At 41.7% G+C, this 16462-nt stretch overlaps 1 protein-coding gene and 1 non-coding gene across 11 annotated transcripts in view; one reads left to right on the top strand and one right to left on the bottom strand.

Moving 5' to 3' along the window:
• The window catches only part of TANC1 (tetratricopeptide repeat, ankyrin repeat and coiled-coil containing 1), a 263670-nt gene that overhangs the window by 55435 nt on the left and 191773 nt on the right, over nucleotides 1–16462 (top strand). The window lies entirely within an intron of this gene.
• LOC115933806 (U6 spliceosomal RNA) lies at nucleotides 3138–3242 on the bottom strand. Its single transcript, XR_004069660.1, has one exon. It is a non-coding gene; the product is annotated as a U6 spliceosomal RNA (small nuclear RNA).

The raw sequence follows: 16462 nt of genomic DNA on the forward strand, positions 1-16462 counted from the left end.
GAGGTGGAAGTTGCAATGAGCCAAGATCGTGCCACTGCACTCCAGCCTGGGTGACAGAGTAAGACTCCATCTAAAAAAAAAAAAAAAATTGTCAAAAATATACAAGTAATGAGGCATATAACAAACCATCATGTATCTACCAACCAGCTTCACAAATATTAACACTTTGTCAATCGTGTTTCAGTAACCCTACATTGCTTTTTTGTGGTTGGAGCAGTTTATTTATTTTTTATTGTATATATTTGAGGTCTACAACGTGATGTTTTTGTATATAGTCATGTGCCACAACATGGCATGTATATACAATGGCAGTCCCGTAAGATTATAATAGGAACTGGAAAATCCCTATTGCCTAGTGACGTGGTAGCCATTATAATGTTATAATGCAGTTACCTTATTTTTAAAATAAATTTAGTGTAGCCTAAGTATACAGTGTTCATAAAGTCTACAGTATTGTACGGTCATGTCCCAGGCCTTTACAGTCACTCACTGACCCACCCAGAGCAACTTGCAGTCCTGCAAACTCCATTTGTGGTAGGTACTCTATGCTGCACAGTTTAAAAAATCCTATAGGCATGGGCGCAGTGGCTCATGCCTATAATCCCAGCACTTTGGGAGGCTGAGGCAGGCGGATCACTTGAGATCAGGAGTTCAACACCAGCCTGGCCAATATGGTGAAACCCCGTCTCTACTAAAAATATAAAAATTAGCTGGGCATGGTGGCATGTGCCTGTAACCCCAGCTACTCAGGAGGCTGAGGCAGGAGAATCGCTTGAATCCGGGAGGCAGAGGCTGTAGTGAGCCAAGATTGCACCACTGCACTCCAGCCTGGGTGACAGAACAAGACTTCATCTCAAAAAAAAAAAAAAAAAAAAAAAAAATCTTTTAGATCATATTTAGATTATATTTTTACTGTGCCTTTTCTATGTTTAGATATGTGTAGATAACACAAATACTTCCCATTGTGCTACATTTGCCTACAATATTCAGGACAGTAACATGCTGTTCTGGTTTGTAGCCTAGGAGCAATAGGCTCTAGCATATAGCCCAGGCTTGTGGATTTGTGTAAGTACACTCTGTTACATTCGCACAGCAATGCTGATGCTGAATCCCCCACCTTCCATCCTCTATCCCCATCATTAAGCCACCTATGACTGTACTTATTGATACACATATACATAGTGAAGTGATAACTATGGTCAAGAAAATTAACATTCCCATTATCTCATATAGTTACCTTCCTTTCTTGCTTTTTCTTTCTTTCTCTCTTGTTCTTTCTTTTTCTTTCTTTTCTTTCTTTCTTTCTTTCTTTCTTTCTTTCTTTCTTTCTTTCTTTCTTTCTTCTTCCTTCTCCTTCCTTCCTTTTTTCCTTCTCTTTTCTTTTCTTTCTTTTCTTGTGGTAAGAGTACCTAAAACCTACTCTCTTAACAAAGTACCACTAAGCAATACAATGTTATTAACTATAGCCTTCATATTGTACATTAGATCTCTAGACTTACTCATTCTGCGTAACTGCAACCTTGTAACCTTTGACCTATATTTTATCCCCAGCAATTTAAAGCAAATCCCAGACACTATGTAATTCCCTTTGTAAATAGTATGTATCTGTAACTCAATAAAGATCCCCCCATGACATTAACACAAAACAAAATGAGGATAATTCCCTAATACTCCTCAATACCTAGTCCATACATAGATTTTTCCTGTTAACACACATTTCAGTATCTAAGGGATTCCTTTTTTTTAGCACAGTAAGTTTTTCAGGGATGTTGGATACATGGGGCTTTACTATAATACCATATTTTTATTTATTTCTTTGAAATGGTATACAATTTATCTGGTCTTATTTCTGATCATTTAACTAATCAGGTTGGCCCCAATGGATGGCTGTGCCTTAAAACTTTCTTGATTGCTTATTTGTCATATAGCAAGGCCTTTTCAGGGATTCAGTGAACATTCAAATTCTGAGAGCTAGATTATAAATGGCTTAGGGAACTCCGACCAATTCCTTTGATTTTGCTTCAGTGTTTTTTGCTATTTTTATTTTTATTTTTTGTAGAGACAGGGTCTCACTCTATCGCCCAGGCTGGAGCGCAGTGGCATGATCATAGCTCACTGAAGCCTCCAGTCCTGGGCTCAAGCGATCATCTTGCCTCAGCTTCCCAATGGCTAGGACTACAGGGATACCCACAATTCCTGGCTAATTTTTAAATTTTTTGTAGAGATAGGGTGTTGCTGTTGTTGCCCAGCATAGTCTTCAACACCTGGCCTCAAGCAGTCCTCCTGTCTTGGCTTCCCAAAGTGCTGGGATTACAGATGTGAGCCACTGTGTCTGGCCTTGCTTCAGTTTTTAGCTTCTAGTGTTTAGTTCGTGTCCTCCTCAGCCTTTAAAAGCTGTTGCCTAGCATGCCTTCTTGGCGTGGACCAGCTCAGTGTCCTTACTCAGATGCTTGTAGCAGTCCCTGCAGCCTCAGCTGATCCTTCAGGGTTGGGCCTATGTTGCCCTTTTTTTTGAGGCTTTCCTCGATGACCTCAGCTTCTTTGGCTTCCTGTTCCTCTCCATTTCTCCTACCCTGCACTCTAGCCTTTAATTATGTGCTGTTTTCCATTGCTATAACTGAATACCTGAGACTCAGCAATTTATAATTTATTTCTTACAGTTTTGGAGACTATGAAGTCCAGTGTCTTGAGGCTGCATCTGGGAGGACCTTCTTGCTGGTAGGGACTCTCTATAGAGTCCTAAGGTGGCTCAGAGTATCCTGAGCCTGGTACATGCTGCTAGTCCTTGCTGCTTGTACCTTCTGGAGTGCTGGGTTGAGCTGCACTTGGGGTCGCTTGAGCCACAGCTGGGGTGGCTGAGGAGTGCTGCACTGGGATGCAGAAAGCAGAGACCCAAGGGGGCCCTGGGCAGCAACCCCATGAAGGGTGCCTGGGTCCTTCTGAAACCATTCCACCCTTCTAGAGCTCTGGGCCAGGGATGGGAGGGACAGCCTCAAAGATCTCTGAAGTGGCAGGGGTCTTTTTCCTATTCTCTTGATAATTTCATCTATCAATAGTAATCTCCTTAACAAATGATCACCTAGCCACAGCCTTGGTTTCCTCTCCTGAACACACTTTTTCACTCTTTTTTTTTTTTTTTAAACATGGAATGCTTCATGAATGTGTGTTATCCTTGTGCAGGGACCATGCTAATCTTCTCTGTATCAGTCCAGTTTTAGTATATGTGCTGCTGAGGGAAGCGTCTTTTTCACTCTTTATGTGGCCAGGCTGCAGAGTTTTGAAGTCTTCCCATTCTGTTTTCCTTTTAATTATACATTTTGTCTTTAAGTCATTTCTTTGCTCTCACATATCACTGAATGTGGTCAAAAGTAACCATGCAATATCCTGAATGCTTTGCTGTTTAAATATTTCTTCTGCCAGATATTTTAGTTTATTGCCCTCAAGCTCTGCATTTCACAAAGACCTAGGACATGGACACAATTTAGCCAAGCTTGTTGCTACTTTGTGACAAGGATGGCCTTTACTCTAGTTTCCAGTACTTTTTTCCTCATTTCCGTCTGAGACCTTGTCGGAATGGCCTTTACTGTTCAAATTTCTACCAACATTTTGGCCACCACCACTTAAGCAAATCTTGAAGAAGATTCAGACTTTTCCCTAGCTCTCGTCTTCTGAACCCTCATCAGAATCTCCCCTAATGCTCCACTTATAGCAATTACAGGCTTTTTCTAGCTTGCTCCCTCAAACCCTTCCAGCCTCTACTCATTGCCCAGTTTCAAAGCCACTTCCATATTTTCAGCTATCTGTTATAGCAATGACCCCATTCTTGGTACCAATTTTCGGTCTTAGTCCGTCTCTTGCTATAACTGAATGCCACCTTCTGCATAATTTATAAAAAAGGGAAAATTATTTCTCACAGTTCTGGAGGCTGTGAAGTCCAGGAGTATGGTGCTGGCATCTGCTTAGCTTCAAATGAGGGTCTTCTTCCTGCCTCATAACGTGGTAGAAGGTATCGCACAGCGAGAGGGCAAGAGTGTGCATGTCAGCTCAAGTCTCTCCTCTTTTTTTTTCAAGCCACCAGTACTATCATGGGAGCCCCATCCCGATGACCTCATCTCATCCTTATTTCCTCCCAAAGGCCTCACCTCCACTCCACATATGAATTTGGGGATTACGTTGCCAACACATGAAAGTTGGGGGACACATTCAAACCATAGTATATGCTAATTGTTTTTTTTTCTTGATACGGAGTCTCACTCTTGTTGCCTAGGCTGGAGTGCAATGGTGCAATCTCACCTCACTGCAACCTCCACCTCCTAGATTCCAGGGATTCTCCTGCCTTAGCATCTCAAGTAGCTGGGATTATAGGTACACACCACCACACTTGGCTAATTTTTGTGTTTTTAGTAGAGACGGGGTTTCACCATGTTGGCCAAGCTGGTCTCAAACTTCTGACCTCAAGTGATTCGCCCGCCTTGGCCTCCCAAAGTGCTGGGATTACAGGTGTGAGCCATCATGTCGGGCCTATTCTTTACTGTTTATACTTCTCTTGTGTGTAGACAAAATGAAACAGTAGAAAGGACAAGAACTTTGAAGCTAATGTAATCTGAATCCTTGAGTTTGTATCCTCATATTTTAAAAAATTGTGGTTACAAAACAAAACACATGAGATCTAACTCCTAACAAAATTTTAAGTGTACAGTGTTGTTAACTTATAAGCACAATGTTATACAGCAGATTTCTAGAAGTATTTCATCCTCTGTGACTGAAACTTTATATTCTTTGAACAATTCTCCATTTTCCTCTCTCCCCAAGCTCCTGGCATTCACCATTCTGCTCTGCTTCTATGAGTTTGATTATTAATTAATTAATTATGATTATTATTGTTGAGATAGGGTCTCTCACTCTGTTGCCCAGTCTAGAGTGCAGTGGCTTGATTGTAGCTCACTGTAAGTTCAAACTCCTGTGCTCAAGTGATCCTCTCAAGCAGCTGAGACTATAGGCATGTGCTGCTATACACAGCTAATTTGTAGATTTTTTTTATAGAGATGAGGATCTTGCTATGTTGCCCAGGCTGGTCTTGAACTCATGGCCTCAAGTGGTCCTCCCAAGTCAGCCTCCCAAAGTGTTGGGATTACAGGTGTGAGCCACAGTGCCTAGCCGAGTTTGACTACTTTATATACCTCGTAAGAGTGGAATCGTGTGCTGTTTGTCCTCCTGTGACTGTTTTATTTCTCTTGTGTAATGTCTTCAAGTTTCATTCATGTTGTAGCATGTATCAGGATTTCCTTTTTTTATGGCGGAATAATCCATTATGTGTATATATCACATTTTGTTTATCCATTCATCTGTTAGTGAATATTTAGGATGCTTCTACACTTTGGTTATTGTGAATAATGCTGCAATGAACATGGGAGTGAAAATAGCTCTTTGGGATCTTGACTTCAATTCTTTTGGATAAATACCCAGAAATGAGATTGTTGGATCGTATGCCTCACTTTTTAAGTAAAGGTTTGTAATATGGAACATGTGCATTGTTCCATGTAATGCATGGCATACAGAGTGGGTTCTTTCCTGTCTAGGCACCCTCTTTTGAAACCAAGTGTCCATATAGTTTGAGTATTTTCACTGTGGTTTATCATAAGTACTTAGTATTTCTTGCTTAACTAATGTCTTATAATTATTTTTTAGAGACAGTCTTGCTCTGTCAACCAGGCCGGAGTGCAGTGGCACAATCATAGTTCACTATAATCTTGGACTCCTGGGCTCAAGCAGTCCTCCCATGTCAGTCTCCTGAGTAGCGAAGACTATAGGTGCTTGCCACCACACCCAGTTAATTTTAAAAATTTTGTGTAGAGATGAGGTCTGTGTTGCCCAGGCTAGTTTTGAACTCCTAGTCTCAAGTGATCCTCCTGCCTCAGCTTCCCAAGTAGCTAGGTCTACACGTATGTGCCACCATGCCTTTATTTTTAACATAGCGATATGGGGTCTTGCCATCTTGTCCAGGCTGGTCTTGAACTCCTGTTCTCAAGCAGTCCTCCTGCTTTGACCTCCCAAAGTGCTGGGATTATAGGTGTGAGCCACTGTACCCGGCCTCTTTACTATTTTTGATCATGTCTTCAATAACACTGAGAATTATTTTGGAGAGAAGTCAACATTTCCCCACAAAAACCCTTTTATTCACTGGTCACTCACAGCAGCTGTGTCATTGAGAAGTGTTGACACTGCTTTTGGTTTTTAAGTGACTGTGTGTTATTCCTTCCCGGGGTGAAAAAAAAAATTGCAAGGTTGGAATTTTCTGGATTGTTAACAAGATCAAAAAGCAAAGATATAAAGCCAAGGGGGGAATGTCTTTCTACGGAATGGTGGTAGAAAGCAAAAAATGCTAGAATTTTGTAGAAATTACTAGGTATTACAAAAATAATCTTTGACCAGAAAATGAAGGTTGCTGTTTTTTATGTTATTCTAAAGTGTAGTACACTTTAACCAGCTAGGGTTTTTGTCTGGATCTTTAAAGGATATTGATAAAAATGCACATACACATTTATCTTTCTTTTAGAAGATGACTTGATTTCCTAGGACAGAAGTTATTTCATAGCTGTAATTTCAATAACCATGGATGTTAGCTTTGAAGTGGTTGATAAGAAGCTCTCTGATTCACCTCTATTCAGAGAAGACACAGTTGTAGCCATTTCTCTGATTTTCCTCAGTTTTCGCCTTAGAACTAGTAAAAGAGGATTCAGTGGCTTCAGCATACTCAAAGCCAGCATGGGGGTGTTGAATTCTCCAGGAAAAGAGAGATCCTGTTTTCTCAGTTTGTTGTTGGGGTTTTGTTTTTGACATTTTTTGACAGCTAAGATCAAGATCTCGTGACTTGTGTTCTGGCCAGAGGACCCTCAGCTTTTTGTGATGAGTCATTTCCTAATGCGTCCCGAGGCCCTGGGCTTGGAACCCCATCTCAGAGTTGGGGGCAGCAGATCCAGCCACTGCAGCTGGGAGGGAGTCCAGGTGTCAGGAAGAAAGGGCTGAGGTCTTCAGGGCTGGTGGCTCAGGGTATATGAGTAGCCTGACACAGGCACCCATGTCCCCAGACCTTCTCTGGCCATACGGAGTCAGAGTGACCTCCAGTCCCCTGGAAGATTGCCAAGAGCAAGGCAGCTCCTCAGCCCCTGAGGAGTTAGCAGCAGATTATCCAGAGAGGGTCTCAGGCTCCTTATCAGAACTGAGCTAGAGGGTGATTTAGGCCTGTGGAATGCAGGAGCAAGAAAGCCAAGTTACTAGATACAAGGTCAGGGCCTGCCTGTTAAGCAGCAAGAGCAACTTAGCCAGAGCTATTTAAATCTCTATCTTAGAAATTCCCGCTGGGTTGAGCCAGCAAGGGGAGTGTGGGGGCGAGGGTTAAGAGGCTTCAGCTGTGGGGAAGGAAGGGCCATGGACACTGAAAACAACAGGCCAGGCCTGGATGTCCTGACAGCCTAGACCTAAATAGAGAGGTTTTTAGTGTCCTGGTAGGTCATTTCAGCCTGCTTGCAAGTGAATGGGTCTTAGGGTGTAAGGTACATATTCAATGATGAGCTTGAAAACTGAAAATTACTTATGTGAATCTGGAAGTGGATGTAGTTTTAAATTCAATTTAGACAAAACAAATTCCTCAATTTTTCCCAAGTGTAAATTATAACCCTATATTACAGAACTGTCAGTTAAATTCATGAAAGTACTCTTTACCAAGCCTGAAGCAAATTGGTGCTTTTGAGTGGTATTACTTATCGAGAAATAAATATATAAATCAGAAAGCTGAGCTTTGGAAAAAAGAAATAAATATGAAGTCACCCAATAATCCATTCTGAGTAGATGAATGATTAAAGATATGTGAGGTGAGGTTGCTTTAGAGCAAGGGAAAACTCACCCTAGCCTCTGTGGTTCACATGGGCATGCATAACAGTACAGAATTTATTCCTTGGCTCTGTATGTCATACAGATTAGATTCCAAAGTCAACTGAAGCTTGCCTTATTGATCACAGAATCCTAACATTTAAACCAATTTTATCATCTTTAAGAAAGTTGAAAACTTAATACCTTTAGAGACTACAGAAACGCTTAGGCTGTTTAAAAACACTCTCATTCAAATACCTTCTTCCCTAAGGTCATATGGCCCTGAGGTATCTGGGCAGATTGAACTGGCAAAGATTCAGAAGGCTTCATTGGTGACTTAGAAGGAGATAGGGGGCGTGTCATTAATACAAAGGCATAGTCCATCTGCTCAAAGAAGTTTATAATCTGGTGAGGAGCTTTACTCACAGATACCATAAGAAAAGATGGATGAGAATAATGAATGGGAGAGTACTCAGATGGAATATTCCAGATCAGAATGGCAGTGCTTTTGAGAAAGCCTGTCCTGGTTTCTGTTGGTGTTAGAGACCACACAGAGACAGCACATTGCAGTTGGATACAGTCCCCATTCCTATTTTTGAGGACATTTGGATCTTGTGGACTGAGGTTAGCCATGTGGATATCTCTCCTGGACATAGTGGCAGAGACACACTGTGAGCAAAGTAACCTTTTCTTGGTGCCCAGGGTCACCTTTCAGAGCCAAGAATTGTGCTGCTTTAAAATGCTTTTTTTTTTTGGTGTCCTTGCATGCATTTGGGGATTGAAAGGCTGTTAAAATATAACAGCCTGTAATCTACTGTTTTGAATTTTACAGATTCTCTCCTGTCAGTCGCAGCTTCTCAGGGCTGTCATTGTGCCCAGATCTAACACTGTCCCTCCATTCTCTTAACTTACAACAGTCTGGGAAACCACATATTCTCTCCTGTTAGAATTGAATCTGAAAGACAGTGGGAGGGCTCTGAGGGAGAGCCTGTGAAGAGATGTTGGGGGTTGGTGTGGGGGTTAGGAGGTTCCTTTCTGCATTGTGCATGAACTGAGCCCCAGATTTTGGCAGCTTTGAAGACTTATTTGCATCTTGGTTCTTGGTGTTTTCTGGATAAGTTGAGGTTGCAGCATATGACTTCTGTCTTTGATAGGCCTCCCCCTTTTTCCCTCCTACTGTTGCCTGAATCAATTTTGTTACGGAAAGAATGAAAGTTTTCTCAGGGAAAATGAGAAGAAGCTGAATGGAGGAAGACCCAGGGCTGAGCAAGCCTTGGCCGGTCCGTCAGCCACTGTTTGTAGAGCCTAAATATACTGAGCCCTGCAAAAGTTTCAGTGGGATGTCATGGACCCTGTCATCAAGAAGCCTAGTCTGTGGTTGGGAGAGAGAACAAACAGACCTGAAACTCCCGATTAAAAGTAGTGGTTTTGCATCTTGTATGAGTTCAGAGAACAGTGATTTAAGTCAGGGGCTTGGTGTCGGGAGGGTGGGATCCAAGTGGGATTCAAGTAAGTGGCCATGGATGAATTTGTGAATCACCAGTTAGGAAGTGGCAGAGGTTAGGGACAGATGTAGCAGCACAACTGAGGAACTCATTTCAAAGGAAGAATCGTAAATGTATGACCGGTTCACAGACTGTTGAGTTGTGTGGTTGATGAAAATGCAGTCTCTTGGGCTCCAGGTGTGATTGCCCATGGGCTGCGGGAGAGGGGAAGTGCCCAGGAGCAGCCCAGGTTGCTCTAGTACAGATGGGATACACTTTGGGAAACATTGGTAAAGGATGGGTAAGGCAAAGCAGATGAATTTCCTTCCCATGAGAGACAGAAATTGGGGAAGCCGTCCAGACTCAACAGCCTGGTAGTTGTCCCTCTATTACAGAAGAGCAGGTAGCAAGCAGGTGTCCCTAAGAGTGACGGGACATGGGAGTGACAATAGGGTTAGCACCTCAGATGGAGCCGGTGTTCCCGCAGGCTTCGCCCCAGGTTCTTTCTTATCCAGCCTCTGTCACATCTGAAAACATCATGATGCTCATGAAATCAAGGTCACATTCAACCTGCATGTGCGCCAGCTGGTTTTATACCAAGGAAAGCTCTGTTCTTCAGGCACTGTGGCTCTAAGTAGTTATCCTTGAATGCGTTGTGCTTTGTCAAACTTGGTGAGCAAGAAAATGTGGATCCTCAGTAAAAAACAAAAACCCTATCAGGACTATTAGAAGAACAGGTGAAATCATAGTGGCAAATACAGTGGTGCAGTAAATTCCTCACATCTGAAAACCATCATATCACTTCTCATATAGTTAACACTTAATGGAAATATTCTTTACAGATGAGCTTTGAATTGCTGCCTCTTGGCCCTGCCTCTACCTGCCAAAGCAGCTGGACTCAATGCAGATGCCATGCAGGGCTCACTTAGTCAATGGCCTAATCTGTCCCTCCTCCTGCCTTCTCCCTTGGGCCACACCTTGCACCCACTCCACTCCAGCGATCATCACCTACAAATCGTTATTCACTCCAACTTTCTTCAGCTCTCTTCCCTGGTCCATTTGCTTTTCCCTCTCTCCCCTGTTTTTGAGGCATAAATATTTCCCACCTGACCCCATCAGGAGGACAAAAGAAACAGCTGGGAGTTGGTCAGGTGTAGTGACTCTCAATCCTGGCTACATATTAAAATCAACTGGTCGGGTTTGAAAAGCGCCAGTGGGCCCTATTCCCAGAGATCCCGTTTCACTTCTTCTAGGCCTCAGAATTTTTAAAGCTACCTAGGAGATTCTCATGGGCCGTGGGATGGAAAACCACCTCAGGGCGGTTGATAGGTGTAACAGTACTAGCAGGACACCTGTCTCATGGAAATGGAAGCTGAAAGATTTGGGATGGAAATTGGTATGTTTTAATGCCTTTTGCTACTCAAGCCCCAAATGTAGGACAGATCCCCATGAAGTTCTCCTCCTCCCATCTTCCTCTGTTATGTAAGCTTGCTTTCTATTAAGTAGCAGCATTCAACATGAAAGAAGAGCTTTCTTTTATTTGCTTTAGGATTTCTGTGGTATTGTTTCCACTGTGCTGCGGTTGAGTGTGACTTGAACGTCCTCACGAACTCACCGATGCTGGCTTTGCCTGAGTGGCCTTTGTCACGTTGTTTAGCCTCTCTGGGCCTCACATTGTAGTCAAAGCGTGTTCAATGCTGCAGAACCCTTTACAGCTGGAGGATTTGGACCGTCACATGGAATCGATGGAGACATGCTTTGGTCCATGAACACATACAGTAGCCTTTGTCTTGTGGTCTGAGGAGGCCCAGTGCTAGGCTTTAGAAGGGTACTTGGGAGAAAAAAATTTTTTTTTGATGAATACTTCTATTGGATAAACAAATTTGAAGTGTGTCTGTTCATCCTTGCAAGAAAGTGATGACCACGAGGTAAACTGTAATAATTCTTTATGAAGTTTTTTTTTGAAGGAGTCAGTGGGAAATTAGATCTGAAAAGAAAAAGCTATTGATGGGCATTTGAAATTCTCATTCAGCTAGTCTCTAACTTCCTGTGTTTTAGGTTTCAGAAAAATTCCCACAATAAGTATATTTTGTCATCTTTTACATGAGAATATTTCGTGGTGTAATGCTCATTTTTTCAAAACTATCATGGGCCCAAATGCTGGGTTGTGCATTGAAAAAGGCCTTTGAACACAGGAATGCCAAAACAGTAAAAGTTCATAATTTTTTTGCTAATCTAAAATTGATTATGAAGAACAACAACAAAAATCTCAAGGCATAGTTTCTTTTCTGAGTCTGGTAGGTGACCTTGCTGTAGTTATAAGTAACCTCTCAAACACCACTCAGTTTCTCTGGTCTCATTGACCTTGCTTTTTCCTTTCTGTAATTACTAAATAAGGCCCTTAAAACCCATGTAGGACCAAATACAGAATCTAAACTCTGTGATCTCATCACCACAAAAAACAGGCTGGAGGGACAGTCTTCCTCCTCTCAGGAAGCTGCCTTCCTTGAGATCTCTGCGACTCTGTAATTTATAGTGGTGCCTTTGTAGCTTTAAACTCAGAAAGGACTTTTCCCCTGCTGCCCTTACAGAAGTTTTATAAATGGGTTGCTGTAGGTGGGGAAGAGGCCAAAGAGAAAGTGCATGTCTATGTGTACATGACCTGTTAGATTTAATTTTAAGGGTGCACACGCATCTGTGGGTCCTCCAGACAGAGGGTCTGAGAGCGGGCGTGCTGTGGGCTGTGATGGGTATTCTTTTATACTTGTCTGTTGGTTGTGGTTAGGACAGATGAGGAGTCTCCCTTTTCTGCTGAGGTGTGCTTTATGAAAGGAGACTTGGCTGAAGGACATACAGCAGCTGGGAGATGATTCCCTTCCTGGCTGCCAGGGCCCTCTCCCTTTTATGAGCCTATCTTGGGAAACCTCAGGTATTTGAGCTACGACTGTTCACCAGGTGGTGCTGTCCTGCAGTGAATGCTTAGATACTATGCCAGTGAGGTCATCAACCTTATGTAGGAAAAACCTAGGGTGCTTAGAAGCTCTTGCAGCATTTGCAAGCTGTCGCTGAACGTGAGTTGAGGCTTTTTGTAAAAAATTATTATTATTATACTTTAAGTTCTAGGGTATGTGTGCACAATGTGCAGGTTTCTTACATATGTATACATGTGCCATGTTGGTTTGCTGCACCCATTAAGTCATCATTTACATTAGGTATCTCTCCTAATGCTATCCCTCCCGCATCCTCCCACCCCATGACAGGCCCTGGTGTGTGATGTTCCCCGCCCTGTGTCCAAATGTTGTCATTGTTCAATTCCCACCTATGAGTGAGAACATGCAATGTTTGGTTTTCTGTCCTTGTGATAGTTTGCTGAGAATGATGGTTTCCAGCTTCATCCATGTTCCTACAAAGGACATGAACTCATCCTTTTTTATGGCTGCATAGTATTCCATGGTGTATATGTGCCACATTTTCTTAATCCAGTCTATCATTGATGGACATTTGGGTTGGTTCCAAGTCTTTGCTATTGTGAATAGTTCCACAATAAACATACATGTGCATGTGTCTTTATAGTAGAATGATTTATAATCCTTTGAGTATATACCCAGTAATGGGATGGCTGGGTCAAATGGTATTTCTAGTTCTAGATCCTTGAGGAATCGCCACACTGTCTTCCACAATGGTTGAACTAGTTTACAGTCCCACCAACAGTGTAAAAGTGTTCCTGTTTCTCCACATCCTCTCCAGCACCTGTTGTTTCCTGACTTTTTAATGATCGCCATTCTAACTGGTGTGAGATGGTATCTCATTGTGGTTTTGATTTGCATTTCTCTGATGACCAGTGGATGATGAGCATTTTTTCATGTGTCTGTTGGCTGCATTAATGTCTTCTTTTGAGAAGTGTCTGTTCGTTTCCTTTGCCCACTTTTTGATGGGGTTGTTTGATTTTTTTCTTGAAAATTTGTTTAAGTTCCTTGTAGATTCTGGGTATTAGCTCTTTGTCAGATAGGTAGATTGCAAAAATTTTCTCCCATTCTGTAGGTTGCCAGTTCACTCTGATGGTAGTTTCTTTTGCTGTGCAGAAGCTCTTTAGTTTAATTAGATCCCATTTATCAATTTTGGCTTTTGTTGCCAAAATTGTTTTAGTCATGAAGTCTTTGCCCATGCCTATGTCCTGAATGATATTGCCTAGGTTTTCTTCTAGGGCTTTTATGGTTTTAGGTCTAACATTTAAGTCTTTAATCCATCTTGAATTAATTTTTGTATAGGTATAAGGAAGGAATCCAGTTTTAGCTTTCTGCATATGGCTAGCCAGTTTTCCCAGCACCATTTATCAAATAGGGAATCCTGTCCGTGTTCCTTGTTTTTGTCAGGTTTGTCAAAGATCAGATAGTTATAGATATGCGGCATTATTTCTGAGGGCTCTGTTCTGTTCCATTGGTGTATCTCTCTGTTTTGGTACCAGTACCATGCTGTTTTGGTTACTGTAGCCTTGTAGTATAGTTTGAAGTCAGGTAGCATGATTTCCCCAGCTTTGTTCTTTTTGCTTAGGATTGCCTTGGCAATGGAGGCTCTTTTTTAGTTCCATATGGACTTTAAGGGAGTTTTTTCCAATTCTGTGAAGAAAGTCATTGGTAGCTTGATGGAGATGGCATTGAATCTATAAATTACCTTGGGCAGTATGGCCATTTTCACAATATTGATTCTTCCTATCCATGAGCATGGAATGTTCTTCCATTTGTTTGTGTCCTCTTTTATTTCATTGAACAGTGGTTTGTAGTTCTCCTTGAAGAAGTCCTTCACATCCCTTGTAAGTTGTATTCCTAGGTATTTTATTCTCTTTGTAGCAATTGTGAATGGGAGTCCACTCAGGACTTGGCTCTCTGTGTCTGTTACTGGCGTATAGGAATGCTTGTGATTTTTGCCCATTGGTTTTCTATCCTGAAACTTTGCTGAAGTTGCTTATCAGCTTAAAGAGATTTTGGGCTGAGACTATGGTGTTTTCTAAGTATACACTCATGTCATCTGCAAACAGGGACAATTTGACTTCCTCTTTTCCTAATCAAATACCCTTTATTTCTTTATCTTGTCTGATTGCCCTGGCCAGAACTTCCAACACTATGTTGAATAGGAGTGGTGAGAGAGGGCATCCCTGTCTTGTGCGAGTTTTCAAAGGGAATGCTTCCAGTTTTTGCCCATTCAGTATGATATTGGCTGTGAGTTTGTCATAAATAGCTCTTATTATTTTGAGATACGTCCCATCGATACCTAATTTATTGAGAGTTTTTAGCATGAAGGGCTGTTGAATTTTGTTGAAGGTCTTTCTGCATCTATTGAGATAATCATGTGGTTTTTGTCTTCGGTTCTGTTTATGTGATGGATTACATTTATTGATTTGTGTGTGTTGAACCAGCCTTGCATCCCAGGGATGAAGCCCACTTGATCATGGTGGATAAGCTTTTTGCTGTGCTGCTGGATTCAGTTTGCCAGTATTTCATTGAGGATTTTTGCATTGATGTTCATCAGGGATATTGGTCTAAAATTCTCTTTGTTGTGTCTCTGCCAGGCTTTGGTATCAGGATGATGCTGGCCTCATAAAATGAGTTAGGGAGGATTCCCTCTTTTTCTATTGATTGGAATAAGTTTCAGAAGGAATGGTACCAGCTCCTCTTTGTACCTCTGGTAGAATTTGGCTGTGAATCCGTCTGGTCCTGGACTTTTTTTGATTGGTAGGCTATTAATTATTGCCTCAATTTCATAGTCTGTTATTGGTCTATTCAGGGACTCAACTTCTTCCTGGTTTAGTCTTGGGAGAGTGTGTGTGTCCAGGAACTTACCCATTTCTTCTAGATTTTCTAGTTTATTTGCATAGAGGTGTTTATAGTATTCTCTGATGGTAGTTTGTATTTCTGTGGGATCATTGGTGATATCCCCTTTATCATTTTCTTTGCATCTGTTTGATTCTTCTCTTCTTTATTAGTCTTGCTAGCGGTCTATCAATTTCATTGATCTCTTCAAAAAACAGCTCCTGGATTCATTATTATTATTATTTTTGAAGGGTTTTTTATGTCTCTATCTCCTTCAGTTCTGCTCTGATCTTAGTTATTTCTTGCCTTCTGCTAGCTTTTGAATGTGTTTGCTCTTGCTACTCTAGTTCTTTTGATTGTGATGTTAGGGTGTCAATTTTAGATCTTTCCTGCTTTCTCTTGTGGGCATTTAGTGCTATAAATTTCCCTCTACACATTGCTCTAAATGTGTCCCAGAGACTCTGGTACGTTGTGTCTTTGTTCTCATTGGTTTCAAAAAACGTCTTTATTTCTGCCTTCATTCGTTATTTACCCGGTACTCATTCAGGAGCAGGTTGTTCAGTTTCCATGTAGTTGTGCAGTTTTGAGTGAGTTTCTTAGTCCTGAGTTCTAATTTGATTGCACTGTGGTCTGAGAGACGGTTTGTTGTGATTTCTGTTCTTTTACATTTGCTGAGGAGTGCTTTATTTCCCGCTATGTGGTCAATTTTGGAATAAGTGTGATGTGGTGCTGAGAAGAATGTATATTCTGTTGATTTGGGGTGGAGAGTTCTGTAGATGTCTATTAGGTCCACTTGGTGCAGAGCTGAGTTCAAGTCCTGGATATCCTTGTTAACCTTCTGTCTCATTGTTCTGTCTAATATTGACAGTGGGGTGTTAAAGTCTCCCATTATTATTGTGTGGGAGTCTAAGTCTCTTTGTAGGTCTCTAAGGACTTGCTTTATGAATCTGGGTGCTCCTGTATTGGGTGCATATATATTTAGGATAGTTAGCTCTTCTTGTTGTATTGATCCCTTTACCATGATGTAATGGCCTTCTTTGTCTCTTTTGATCTCTGTTGGTTTAAAGTCTGTTTTATCAGAGACTAGGATTGCAACCCCTGCTTTTTTTTGCTTTCCATTTGCTTGGTAGATCTTCCTCCATCCCTTTATTTTGAGCCTGGGGGTTGCTCTTCTCAAGGAGTATCTTTGTGGTGTTCTCTGTATTTCCTGAATTTGAATGTTGGCGTGCCTTGCTAGGTTGGGGAAGTTCTCCTGGATAATATCCTGAAGAGTATTTTTCAGCTTGGTTACATTGTCCCCAT

This window comes from Gorilla gorilla, chromosome 11 (genome assembly GCF_029281585.2).
Source record: "Gorilla gorilla gorilla isolate KB3781 chromosome 11, NHGRI_mGorGor1-v2.1_pri, whole genome shotgun sequence".
Lineage (NCBI taxonomy): Eukaryota > Metazoa > Chordata > Mammalia > Primates > Hominidae > Gorilla > Gorilla gorilla.